Raw genomic sequence first — 12,783 nt, 5'->3', positions numbered from 1 at the left:
GAGGAAGAGGTCGGTGCGGATCCTCTTCACGTTCTCATGACGCAGCGGTCATTTTAAACGAGGTTCACGCGTCGGGACCACCCACCTCATGGAGCTGGCTGATTATATATACCTCAATTTCGGTCGTTCTCGACGTTCCAACTTCGTGGCTCTCGCGGCATTTCATCGGGCAAAAATCCGAAAAGCGGGAACGGTCGTGAGACTTTGGGCTTGGAACGCGTTTTAAGAGATTACCACAAACTTCTTCCCCTTCTACCTTTTTCTGGGTGCTCATCTTCCTCGTTTTTTTTCTCCCTCCTGGGCCATCGAATGGCGTAGATGTGTTTCTGGATCTACTAATTGGTCGTAAAGGAAATTATGTTCCAGCCTCGTCCTTTCGAGCGGACTGCGCTACTCGCTGCGCGGGAAGGACTTCGGCTGGATCCACGAATTAGATTCTTCGCCGAGATTTCTTCGCGTTCGACGATCTCGCGAGTTCGTTTAAGTATTGTACGCTGAACGAAGGTTCCTTGATCGAGACGAGGATTTCGGTAACGAGATTTCGACCAATACTTTAAAATCTGGCTATTTCATCTTACGGAATCCGTCAACCAATTAAGATCGCTGCCAAGATAATGAATTAATGCCAAGACCTTTCTTGCCGTGAATTAAATTTAAGTAAAAGACACGAGACTACAAATCGAAGTTTTCAGATCTTGAAATCCAGTGATAAAATGAACTCGAAGAAAACAGAATATGAGATGCAATTTCTTCCAAGCTAAGCTTCTCCCTTCCAAGCAAGCTCGAAGAAACTGTCTGATCTCAATAGGATTTTCAAACCCTTCGCTGTGAGTTATAGAAAGAGATCTGTTGTTTTACAGAAAAATCACTTCCTCCGAAGAATTCCATCGAATTCGTTGGTCGCGCGTGCCGCGAGTTCGTCTACGAAATTCTACCCCGGCGCTGGTTAACCGTTTGTTGTTGGGCGGCTATGGTGCTGCCGGTGGTGGCGGCGACGGCGCTGGTGGTGGCAAATATATTATGCCTCTCGTAAAATTAAGTTTTTACGATCATTTTATGGTCGCGCGCGGTCCGTCGATGCTTAGTACCTATAGGTGTGCATTTCTCGCAGCTGTGCTTTGCGCGACTCGGCTCGTGTCGACTCGTCACAGACCTCTTTCATCATACGCGTCACCGAAACATTGTAATCGTTTTCGGAAACTCGGTTGCCTCGTCCCGTGAAATCCTTGGTTTATTCGATGCCGAAAATACCACTCTCATAGTCAGCTAGATCGTGATCGTTTATCTGGGCACGAACTTGACGCGGAATTAGACCAAGCAAGCCTAACACCATGACGGCTAGTTTCCCACCGAGAATTAAAAAGATACGATTTCTGTTACATTCTTGGAAAAATTCGATTTCTAAGAATTCCATATCTCTGAATATTATTAGAATTATTAGAATATTAATATGATTGGAAAATAAAAAGGTAGAAGAGCGAACGATTAAAGAAATATCCAAAGAAACGAGCAGATATAAGCTTCAACGGTCGTCATAGTGTTGATAAAAGCGCTGTATCTCTTTCTGCGCGCAATACTCGAAATATTCTAAAATTACGTAACGCCGGAAGTTTTAAATTTAAAATATTCCATACTTACATCGCGAGATAAGACAATTTTCAAGAAAGAATTACTATCCACTGCACTATTCGAGCCAATACCAAGGCTTTTCGAGTTCTTCTAATAAAACTGAGAATACACAAGCCACCTTTACCCCGTAGCAATCTTCCAGTCCAGCTTTTATCGTCGTAGACACGTCGAACGTTGAAAGATGCGAGCTACCGTTTAACGAACGAACGTGTCGTCGAGGAACACGGTAAACTGTTTGATCTGGCAAGCGGTCCGAGCGACGAGGGTCAAATGAAGCCGGTGGAACGCGTCGGGCGCCTCTCTCTCTCTCGAGGTTTTGGGGTTGCAGCTTTCTCTTCGTATGAAAAAATTCTTGGGTCCCGATCGGACAGAATTTCACTGAAAATTCGGGTCACCACCGGTGCGTCCAAGTCTTGGATCAATGGAAATTCCTCGTTTGTGAAAGTTTCGAACGACTGCCGATCGACGGAGAAGCAAAGGGAGGAACGTACTTATAGTTAGTGTGTCCATTCTAAGAGCCCAGCTCCGGAACTCTTGGTCGAAGTTATGCAACGCTTTCACACGAGTGTTAAACAATATAACGATAATACGAAATAATTTTGGATTTTAACAAAATTGATTTACGAAGTAATAACAACGATAAGTGCTATCGTAAAATATTACGTATGAACTGCTCGAAACAATCAGGCGATCTGTATATTCTCTTCCAATTATTATCTTAAAGTCGTACAAATAATAATTTTAGGATATTTCGTTGCTGTTATTCCTTTAATTTATGTAACAAAATTTTCTAATTTCCTCGGGCAACGTAGTTTCCTGTGTCTTTTGTTTTTCTCGGAACGGACTGACAGTTGTTATCCGATATTAACACTTCGAAACCCGGAGACGCGAATTCGCGTCTTTCATTTTCCAACGGCTGGGGACCGGGGACGCAAATTCGCGTCTTACATATTTCATGCGGTATCCTATAAAAATGTTAACTAGCGTTAAATAAAACAGTAAAAAGAGCATTGCACAAAGCAAAATGTTATGAATGTGTTTTTCAAATAATAATACGAATAATATGAGATCGTTATGAATATATTGGATGTAATATTGATCGCTTCGAATGTTTTCAATCGCTCGGAAAACACGCGGGAAATCGAGCTACGTGCTTGTCAGAGCAGCCGGTTGTCAGGGTGTTGAGAAAGCAGTAATGTCAACGAAATGTCAACTGAACTTTTGACAAAGATGAACGACGCTGGAATCCGAAGATAATAAAAATTTCACGGTTTATAATGTCCTCTTTATCGTGGCAGAAAGAATTATTTTTCAAAATTTGAATAAATAGATCTTCTTCGCATCGGAAGAGAAAATAAAAGGAATAAGAATGACTAAACTTGGAAGGATAAAGCAGCCACGTTTCCCGGCGTGCAGCTTTCGAGTAATTCCACGCCGGTTATGGTGTTTACGCACGGCGGTGAAAGCCAGGATTGAATGCTAAAGAAAGGCTAGGACCAGGCGAGGGGATCATATTATTTTAGTTGAATTATTTATAGAACGTTGCAGGAAAAAGTCACGCGCTTCGTTGCCCGGGAAGATTTCACCTGAAGAAAAATATACTCGCGCCAAGGGGCGAAATAGAAAGAGAGGAAGAAAGCGGAAATCGATGTTTGCTCGCGAAACGAGAATGTAATTTCAGGCAAAATTGTGACTGATCCATCCTTCAGATTCAAGGAGAGATACTCTCGGAGAGACACGAGGGCCGTTACGAAATCTCGAGGGTTCTTCGTTCCCCGTAGGATAAACGTTCGTTCGATCGGTGGCCGAGTTTCCCAGTGTTGCGGTATTTTCGCGTATCGCTTGAAAAGCTGGCTGAGACACGAAGGAATTCGCCGATAAATTCGAGCGAAAGGGTGGAGAAAACCGGTCGGGGCTGCAGGCGAGATCGAAGGCTTGGCATCTGGCTATCTTTCGAGGCGTGGTTGTGATATAACCTTCTCCATCTATGGCATCACTTCCGTGCCTGATCCTACGATAGCGATATCGGCCTGAAAGTGTCTCGAAATCTTTTCCACCCGATATACGACTTAATCTTACTTAACGCTGTTTCGACTACCTGTGAGACAAGCTTCCTTTATTTTTGTATAACGAAAGTAAGAAGAAGAAGAAGAAGATCCGATTTACTTGAGAAAAATCTGACGGTAGAGGAATATCAGAATTCTGGAATGCAAATTCTACGATCTTGGGAAAGGTTGTCGTAAGCGAACAAAGTCTAAATATAGCGTGCCCGAATAAAGATAAAAACCAAGACGCCAAGAGTTTAAAACTCGGACGATTAGGTTGCAAGAACGCGATACATTGTAAAGTCGACGGTCGGAGCAACCCTTGTTTCCATCAGCGTTATCATTGGGTCTTCGTCCGAGTCTGGGAACATCGAGGCGGTTTCTCCATCACGGAGGACTTTATCTCGGGCCAGCCTGCGATAGAATGCAAAACAGTGTGGCAAAAAGAAGCTGCAGGGGAAATCGACGAGTAGCCTGAGGAGGAGTTAAAGGTGGAGAAGGAGGAGACAGAGTAAGGTAAAGGCAAGTTGGCGGACAGAAGAGGGAAGAAAGATCTTGGGAGACTTTGCCTGATGAGGACGGTTCCCATGACGACGCAACCCCAGGAACACGAAACGGTCTAGCCATCCTTGACTCAATACCGGCTCGCCATATACTCACGTAGCTCGCATCGAACCTCACCACCACTTCTTCGGTCTTCAAACCCTCTTAAGCTCTGGCTGGTCCCCTGCCCCGTCCCTCGCCCCTGCCTCCCTCCACCCACTTTCACCGCCACGTCCCTGGCCAAATGGAATATCCCACGCTTATACTTTGTTCCATCTGCGGGTCCATATCGTCCGTTCGCGTGTACAGTGTACACGTGTGTACGTGGTTATTCGTGTGAGCGACGGACCGAGCGCGGAATACAAACGATCGAGCGTGCTAACGGAAAAAGAAAAAAGAAAAAAGAAAAGGAAAAGCGCGAGCAGACTCGGAATTGCGGCATTAAGGGAGTCGCCGAACTTGGACGTGTTCGCCTTTTGCCGATTCGAACACGTTTCCTGGTAAAAGAGTGAACGTGAGCGAGATAAATCGGCTATCACTCGGATAATTAGCATCTGGTTCTTTGTTATTCCTTTCGGAATTTGCGAGTAGCGATTGCATCCGTTCGAAAGGTTCGATTTAGGAGAAATACATAAGCCGTTTCTCGAACATCGTGCTCCTTAGATCGCATGCTTTACGGCTCTATTTTTCTTTGCTTCGTCTTATCTCGATAAACTTCGTTGACTTTTCACTGAGAATCGATATCGAGTATTCCATCGTTTTATCACTTTGTTTGAAATATCGTGTGACTTTTCACCGTCGAAAATATCACACAACGGCGTAAAAAAGTTTCTTATCTCGAGAGGGCGGTTCCTTTCAAAGGTATTCGGGAAAAAGTTCTATGACGAGGGTAGATATTTCGATCGATATTAAAGAAACATGCCTTTTCGAAATCTCTTTCTAAGATTTCGAAATACTAATCTACGAATGCTCCACCCTCTAATATATCTTGAACCCAGAAACCGTTCAAGCATAGAGAAATTATTAAACAAAATCACCAATAGTATTGATCTCTCAAACGATTTAAAAAAGAGCTGGAGACTATTCTTGACTCGCATCGAATATTTTTCTCTTCAAACTCGAAAATCTAGATTCCATCTTCGAGGACATCAATTCGCGAGTATATGACGGGTCCTGGAGATAATTGAGCACAAGAAGGTCAATCGACGGTAACTCGGGTCAGCGTGGCTCGGCTAGTGAATCGCAGGGAGAAACCCAGACTGGGAATTGGAGGTCTGGCCGGTCTCGTAGAGCGCACGCCACTGCCATGTTGGAGGCGAATGTCGGAAGCGGCGTTCGGGATTGGTCGCGCGGCCATACCGTCTGCCTGTGGAAACGAGAGGGCGTCCCGGTGCTGGCAGCGTTCCACGCGGAAGGCGTCCCGACGCCCTGCTAAAAACGGCACGCGTCACGTCACATGGTTATGGGACTCAACCCCTTTTCCGCCCCTCCTGCCAGACGACCGCCAGAACCAGTTCACCGAGTCGCGGAGACGACGGATTTCGACCCCTCGCGGCCAACGCGATATATTCCAATTCTCTCGACGGCGATTAACCAGCATTTTGCACGCTGCACCTTATGGAAGAGTCGACTTCCATAAACGATCTATGTTGAGTTTCAGGTTGCAATTTTTCAAGAGGGAAAGAGGCGATTTTAGGGGTAGTAGAAGGGTGAGTAACTGTACGTATGATCGATGAACATTTGCACGTTTGTTAGGATCCGTGGAAGGGTTGATTTCTATAGATAATCCTAGCCTTGAATTTTTGAAGGAAATCGAAGATGTTAGCATAAAGGGGTGGACGGGTGGATTATTGTGTTGAAAATCACAAAATATCACGTACGAATACCATGATAAGTAATATTCTTGCGTTGACTTTGATACGATGAAGAGCGATATTTTGGAGGCTGTAGAGGCGATGTGAAAGCACATGTTTAACGCGAGATACAATTGAATCTAAAAATTGCTTTCTTGCAAGAGAAAAAAATATAGGAAATACGACTTCTTCCCTTATAGTCCTCGTAAGATACGTCGAGATCGTTGAAGTTTAATGCGAAATGAGATCGAAGAACGTTCGAGCAGAAAAAAGAGAATATATTTTGCGGATGAATTATTATTAAAATGTATTCGACCGAGGGACTGCCGCTCGAATGATCTAATATATGATACATATTAAAAACATGTCAAAGTCCATTGGAGTTTTCAGTCGTATAATCCAATGGAATTAGATTAAGTAAATAAAAGTTGAAGCGTAATCTCCGTGATTTTCAAGATGCCCTTCTAAAAGCCAGAGTTTCCCCGTCGAGTGTAATTTTGCGAGAAACTTTTTTCATGATTCGAGTTTCGTAATCTCTCGTAAGGGGTTTCCGCGTAATGAGTGCAACCCTTTCTGCTGAACTTTTAGTACCGTTGCCTGGCGTGAATTAAGACTGCCATTGGCTCCTTTGGGATCGGATTTTTTTTAATTATCTTAGCTGCGTTATGCCTCTTTTTTTTTTTGAGTGGAACCTCGGCTCCCACCGTCTCAGAACGATAAACGACACGCAGCTGGTACTCGTCGTTCGAATAATCTTTTTTCTGGAATATTTAGGATTTGATAAAAAGAAATCCTTGTACATGTTTTGAATCGGCATGAAAGCGTTGTATCTGCACGAGTCTGTATTTATTGGAAAATCTATCTGCTCGATATAAAACACCCCTATAGGATAACGAGGCGATAAATATCGACCCATTACAGCGACAGAGGGTGTTATCGAAAACGTGCGTTTGAGAGCAATAAACTTTGAGGGTAATAAATTTCATTGTAATCCACAGGTCAAGGTTAAGAATCCTATATTTTTAACAGCCACTCGATAATTCTTAACTATCATCGCACCAAAGAACGTAAATCTTATTATAATTCGTTCAGCTCTCTGTCCGTCACTCTCAAAAGTAATTATCTTAAACCTTGTCGTGAATTTTGAAGCATGAAACTGATAAATCAATCTTACCCTCGTTCATAATTAAAATATGCTGCCTAAAACCTCTGTCCTTTGGCTTTCCCGATTTCGTTTAAGCTTCTCGCATGGACTATTCTAAAATTTGCATAAAGCCAGCAACATTTCGTTCGACTTGCGATCGTTGTGACAGCGATGGCGCGTAATCGTCGAGAATCATGGGATTTTTAATTCGATTACACAGCGAAATGCGTGCTCAGGGCTGAACTGGACGACGTAAATGGTAAATGGACGGCTTCTGCGAAGCGTTTCATAGAAATGGCATAACACAGCTACCCCTCGCTGGGGTTAGATACGGCAGGGAAGCAAGAGCTTTCTCGTGTCCGGCTGTTGCGCACCCTCGACCAATCTCTTCTGTACACACCGATGTTGGCTAGCGTGTTTTTCACGCGTCCATCCCTCCTCTTCGCCCTTGCTTCGCTCCACGACGATGATATTCCTCGTGGCACGTCCTGCCCACATTTCGCCAAGCTTTACCATTACCATCTCTCTCCCTTTCTCCGTAGCTCCGTGCCGTTCTACCTATCCTCCGAAGAAACTAGCCGACCTTTTGTGTCGTATAAATGGTAAGGATTTGGGTATCGACCATAGGGATAAGATGTTTCGCTTTCGAGAAGCAAAGTTGCGACACGGTAATTTGTTGGGAATTATCGTGCAGATACGTGTCGAATGCGTCGTTTTCGGAATCTTTTCTGCTACTTTCTTACAATTTATTATCTTTATATACGGCGGAATTTCTTCTATTTGAATCTATCGGGAGATAAACAGTTCATACGATAAGAATTCAATGATTTTCCCTGTTATGCACTCTCTTACTATCTATGTGACTAGATTCAATTCCAATTTGACCAGACACCAGCTGTAATCTGGCTCCAATTTTTATATGAAAATTTAGATATCTATTAATTTATTGAACGGTATCCGATTAAGATTCAAAACGTACGGACTTGTTTTGATTTCAAACGATAAAGATTGAATCGATATGAAAATTTTTAAAGTACTTCGTTGCGAAAATATTTTCCTTTACGTCTCAAGGTCTCTCTCTTACACGCTGAATCGACATGTTTCCTCTCTCCCAGCAAGCGTCGTTCACCGGTACGCCGTAAACTCACCCCCAGAGATTTGGCTCCGCAGACATCTCCAGAGAGCATTTCCACGTTTTCCACCTGCAGTCTCGATTTCGATATTTACGTTCAGCGCGACGAATCGAAATTCATAGGCACGCCCATGATTGAATTTGCCGACCCGAGAAAAGAACCGTGATGGACTGGATCTCTTCAAAATGTTTCTGTGCGTTCAACTTTTTCTGTATCGTTCCAACAGGAAAAATTCGTAAAAAATGATTTTAATAGTAATAAAGACATCGCCATGGTCTCAGTTACTTTGATCAAAATGGCGAGGAACGCTATCGATATAAGAACACAAACGTGTTTCCGAAAGTAGCAGGCTAGAGACCCTATTACTGGTAGGTTAATAACTAGGTACAAGGCACAGAACTTTATACCTGGAGCGATGTATTTTAAAAATATTTACATAAGCCTTAACGGGATATAAGTATGACAAGGTATTGACAGTGTTCCTTCTCTTTCTTTTTCAGGCTGATGTTTTTCTTTGTAAACCTGTAACAAAAAGGCCTCAAAGTGTACGGCGCCGTGGAGAAGACGTTCCACCCGTTCGAGCTGTGCAGCAGGTCAGTAAATCTTTTTGCAAGCGTCAATTGTTTCGTACGATTTCGATCCCAACAGGAAATGGACGACTCATTGAAAAATGTTGACTGGGTTTAAAACATGTATATCACGCGTAGTTACGTATAATACTTCGATAAAGTTGATCGAATTTCTCGTTCGATTGCAGTTGTAAAATTTAGAAGCACGTGTTTGATTTAAATCGAGTCTAAGATACTAGCCATAAAATTATGAGATTGTCGCGAAATATTATTATTGAAATTTGCGAGAAGAAAGTGGCGCGGTTAACGCGTGCAGGATGAAAGTAAGACATGTGGGAGTAACGTAACGTGGCAATCGATCCGAGAGACGCGATATCCATAAAACACTTTCGATTGGATGTGTCACCATTTCACGGTGTTTGCTAATGTTTCAGGCTTTCCCGCGTGTTCCAGCCGGGAACACTGGCCGGTATACAAGGTGAGTTGCGCACACGTCTATCTCTGTTATATTTCTTTCTTTTCTTCTTGTTCAAATGAAACCATTACTCGCCCACGGTACGTTCGATAAACGTTTCAATCCTCTTAACACCGATCTCTAAAATTCATTTTATTGAATTTACGAACTCGTTGCACCTGGAAAATGTGCGATCGCAGTGACACTTGGCAATCGACTATAAAACGATTTCTAAACGAAGAGACAAATACACTTGGATATTAAAAAGAAAGAGAATCGACGTGCGAAACGATGAAAGGAAGCGAGCAACACGAAGAAAACGGTCGTATCGTGAATTTTTAAAGCGATACGATCACCTCCGACGTCTCGTTCGGACTAGACGAGTTGATTCGTCGCTTGTAGCCGACCTCGAAACCTCGAACTAAAAAGTCGACGATAACGTACTGTTTCCTAGGTACGTACTTGCCGTAAACAGAGGATTGTATACAACTGCGTCGCACTAAAAGCTACTAAACCGCGCATACTACCTATAAATGGGCGGGTTGCTATAAAGCCCATTCATGATCGCGTCGTCTGTACAACAAACGTCAGGTGGCTCGCGCCTCCCCCGCGATTTATCGCACTTCTGTTCGAACGAGAGTCTCGTGCTTCCTATGTACTTCCTACGCAGGCACAATAACACACGACCCCGATATCGACGCAGACAGTGATTCGATATATTCTATTTCAAGTAGTACGTTATTTAAGAACAAGCGAACAAACAATATTATTGACTATTATACGAAGGGAATTGATTTTGTTGGTAATCCTATAAAACGAGATTTGCTAACTGGCTAGTTTAGAAAGCGAAAATTTTCATTTTCTAATAGATATTAATGCAAGGAGAAGAATAAAATCCCAACTGCACGACTTGATATTTAAGTTATTTAGGAGCAGTACGGACGGTATTATTACCAGGGGGTAGAAAAACTTCTTGTATCTTCTTTCTGGAGTTTGCATCTCTACGTTGACCTGCTATGAAACAGGAAACGATGGTTAAAGTAACACAAATTTAGGACAGTGATATACAACTTACGCGGCTAAAGATATTTTCTTCGACCCTTGTTACCACCCTCGATACAATTTTCAATACTATCATTAAGTAACACAAAATTAAAATAGTGATATACAGCTTGTACCGCTTACACTAATCTCCACACTATTCTACTCCGCTGTAATCTTCTTGCAACTCTCTGGCATTTCTTGAACAGTTATCCTTTGTAACTATGTTTTTGTGTACAAATAGTATAGACTATTCATAGTCAAACACACCTTTCTTAATTACCCGTATGTCGTAAAGGACTACGGACCCGGTATTATTGACTTTTTGTTGTTCTTCTTTCCTGGAATATACGGGATTATTCTTGCCCGGAAATTTTGTCTGATACTACATTTTAGATAAGGCTTATTGTAAAGGAAATTGTGGTCATAAATTTACTTCAATAAGATTTGGAAATTGAATAGCTTTGGAAGCAGATACTTCTATTGTGCGAAACGAACAACGAAATCTTAATTACATGATGTAGAAAACTTGGAAAACTTGGAAAAAGTTTTCCGGGGTGGAGGGTTTTACGATATTTAACGTTGATCGTTAGAGGCTGGCGATTACGAGGGACGATCGTGACCGTTTAGAAACGAAGTCAGCGTGAACGTCATAGTCGTGTCGACGTTGGAACTCAAAAGAGAAATTTATAGATTTCTCGCGAGTTATTGCACCAATAATAAACTCTCGCTAATGGATCAATTACGTAACCGAAGGCTATCATCCATTTGTAGGTATATATATATCGGAGTCAAGTTCAACCACCTTTTAACGCCATCGTTTATTACTAGTTTCAAGTTCAATCTGTTCATAAATAGTCGGAAGAAACTTCTAGTGTCAAGTTTACTCACGTCGCGAGTATCTTATTCAAATATACTCGTATGCCTTCTGTTGCACAACTTCATTCAGCATTTTTTTATCTACACCTTTGTTTCTATGTACAGTTAAGGCTTTTTCCATTCCGTCATTAAAAGATGCAAATCGTACAGTTCAGTATACACAAAATGTCAATCCTTGGGAACTATCCAAATATAGACTATGTACAGTAAATCTCTATTTATTGCAATGAAATTTTAATTTCCGTAAGGTTGAATTAACTCTTGCTCATCGACTCTACTTATCTAAACACGGACCGTATGTATTCTAATTACACGAACAGTTTACTCCTCGATGGATTCAGATAGAAGAATGCGTCCTAAAGTCCAAAGTTTTACTTGATCGCGACTTAAAATTGACTCGGTTGCTTTAGAAAGGCTCGACGATAGACACCAGCGTTGTATAGATTTGCTGATAAACGTAAGAGGCGTTCGAATAATTCGATAATTTGTTTGCCGATTGAGAAGCATTCCACGTCGAGACGCGATCTAGTGGCGCGCGAGCCTGATGGACAGATGGAAGGCGTATGTGCCACCGGAGTTGTTGTCAGACCGTTTTACTTTACTGCCCCATAAAAGTACCGAGATTTAGACTGCAATACTGCCATGACGTATTGTCGGCACTTGTGTGCGTGTGCACGTACACGCGTCGTTACAACGTGTGCGTCGATTCACGCACCGTAGTGAGATCGTGGCGGTCGCGAGACATCATCCATTCCTCCTTTCGTGCGTGACGTCACGCGTGCAGAACAGCGGAAAACGGTCGAGGACTCGGTCATTCGTCCGCGCGACTCCTTGAATCAATTCTCAGTTTGGCTGCGTCGGAGAACCCGGCCATTAGGATAATTACGTTCGCGCGTCTAGCAGGATTTCGTGGACATTGATTTACCGACGTAGAATCGTAACATATTACGATTATGATACTTTTACTACTTTTCGCGTCTTATCACGGTAATTCCGTTGTTGTCGTTGGCGAGTTTAGATTCGATGGATTGAAAAATATAAGGTTTGAACTAAAACGAGTAGGTGCAGTGACTATTTGGAGTAAAAATCAAGACGATAGATAACTCGGACAATTCGAACGATTACTCGGTGTTGAAGCGACAGGATTGTAAACAAATAATTTAACAACGATAATGGCTAGTCGTTATTCCGCGAGATAATGGGTATCGTAAAAGACGCAGTGTTCGATGACGGAACTTGCCGAGGATCGACAAAAGTTGCGACCGCGAACGACCGCGATATGAATATAACAATCGAAATAGCGTCAGTCTTCGAAAATTGAATTATTTCTTTTTAAAATATCGGACAGAAGTAAACAATCGAGGAAGGAAAAGGTTCTTCGGTTAAGGACGAAATTTTACGAGCTCCGGTGTTTTATTTATCGCGCGTTGGAGGCGCGAAAAAAGTGGAAACGCGCAGTAGACTATCGACGCGAAAATTTTGATTCGTGGTAA

At 42.5% G+C, this 12,783-nt stretch overlaps 1 protein-coding gene across 3 annotated transcripts in view; it reads left to right on the top strand.

The window, feature by feature from the left end:
• LOC132915472 (homeobox protein php-3-like) overlaps positions 1 to 12,783 on the top strand; it is a 79,678-nt gene that overhangs the window by 54,349 nt on the left and 12,546 nt on the right. For 2 of the 3 annotated variants that reach the window (XR_009659874.1, XR_009659875.1), the window contains exons 4-5: positions 8,848 to 8,940; positions 9,351 to 9,394. The gene's annotated coding sequence lies outside the window, so the exon portion shown is untranslated. Of the gene's footprint in view, positions 1 to 8,847; positions 8,941 to 9,350; positions 9,395 to 12,783 lie in introns of those variants that run through there. The other variant, XM_060975297.1, reaches the window with a different exon arrangement.

This window comes from Bombus pascuorum, chromosome 17 (genome assembly GCF_905332965.1).
Source record: "Bombus pascuorum chromosome 17, iyBomPasc1.1, whole genome shotgun sequence".
NCBI lineage: Eukaryota > Metazoa > Arthropoda > Insecta > Hymenoptera > Apidae > Bombus > Bombus pascuorum.
Note: the sequence above shows the minus strand (reverse complement) of the source record. Positions and strands in the feature narration are given on the sequence as shown.